Source organism: Morone saxatilis, unplaced genomic scaffold, assembly GCF_004916995.1.
Source record: "Morone saxatilis isolate NCDOM2014 unplaced genomic scaffold, NCSU_SB_2.0 Contig20, whole genome shotgun sequence".
In the NCBI taxonomy this organism is placed as follows: domain Eukaryota; kingdom Metazoa; phylum Chordata; class Actinopteri; family Moronidae; genus Morone; species Morone saxatilis.
Window position 1 is genome coordinate 25,434,458 of NW_023339763.1, and position 1,406 is coordinate 25,435,863.

The window sequence follows — 1,406 nt, forward strand, 5'->3', positions numbered from 1 at the left end:
AAAGGCACCAATTTTGGGTGCACCCTATGACAGCCTCTGTCTCCATTGATAAATATGTGACGGAGCTCAGACAAAAAAGTAAGGACTGTGAGTTTGGCGCCTCGGAAAACGACATGATCAGAGACAAGATTGTGTTCAGTATGAATGACCAGCGTCTCAAAGAGAGTTTTGAGGGGGCCAAATCTTACATTAGAAAAGGCCATAGACACTTGCTGTGCAGCTGAGATCGCCAGAGCTCAAATACAAGCAATGAGCGCAGCCACTCAAGAGAGATCTGTACATACAGTGCATAAGAACAAACAGGACAGTCAACCACGAAATAAAGGACCAAAGCAACCTTTTCAACACACACAAAGCAGTGGACATGTAAACACAAAATGTGGAAAATCACACCAGCCCAAACAATGCCCAGCATATGGAGTTTCCTGCCGCAAGTGTGGTAAACAGAACTGCTATGCAAAGATGTACAGCATAGAAGAACAGTGCATGATATCAGTCCAGAAATTGACACTCTGTTTATTGGAACAGTGAACATAGACCAGCTCGACTCCAGCCTTGACAAGTCCTGGTATTCTGAAGTACGGGTTGACAATATGTCGGTACAAATTGGACACAGGAGCAGAGGCCAATGTCCTACCACTGAGGATGTTTAAGTCCATGAAAAGGAAGGCCAGACGTGAAAGGAGAGCACACCTGCAGCTACAGCCCACAAAAACAGTGCTGGTTGCTTATGGAGGGATGAGGCTGAGGCCAGAGGGGTTACTCACACTCACGCTCCACACCCAAAGCTCATGCAAGTCTGCCGTTTTACATATCAAGACACTCATCCACACCTATCCTAGGGGGAGAAGCTTGTGAAGACTTGCACCTGGTAAAAAGGATGGACATCAACAAACTGGACGTGAAACTACAAAGGAGGAGCTGATAGCTCAACACCCAACAGTCTTTGAAGGTCTGGGGGAGTTTGCCGGAGAATATCACATCCACACAGACCCCAAGGCTACACCAGTCATACACGGCTGCAGAAAAATACCACTGGCCGTGATGGATAAACTCAGAGACACTCTTGATGACCTGTTACAAGCAGATGTGATTGCACAGGTGACTGAGCCAACACCATGGGTAAATAGCCTTGTAGTCATGGAAAAGAAAGATAAGAAGAAATTGAGGGTTTGCTTGGACCCCACAGATTTAAACAAAGCAATACTAAGACAGCACTACTCCATCCCCACAACAGATGAAGTTTTGTGCAAACTTGCTGGTAAGAAGATATTCACAGTGCTGGATGAGAAGGACGGCTACTGGCAAGTAAAGCTTGACCAGGAGTCATCGCTGCTGTGCACATTTAAAGGACAATTCCGGCGCAAAATGAACCTGGGGTTATTGCTGCAGCTACAGAAAAAGAA

The 1,406-nt window shown here is 46.1% G+C and overlaps 1 protein-coding gene across 1 annotated transcript in view; it reads right to left on the reverse strand.

Annotated features, from left to right (window-relative positions):
- LOC118331263 (single-minded homolog 2-like) overlaps positions 1 to 1,406 on the reverse strand; it is a 15,428-nt gene that overhangs the window by 557 nt on the left and 13,465 nt on the right. The gene's annotated exons all lie outside the window — the stretch shown is intronic.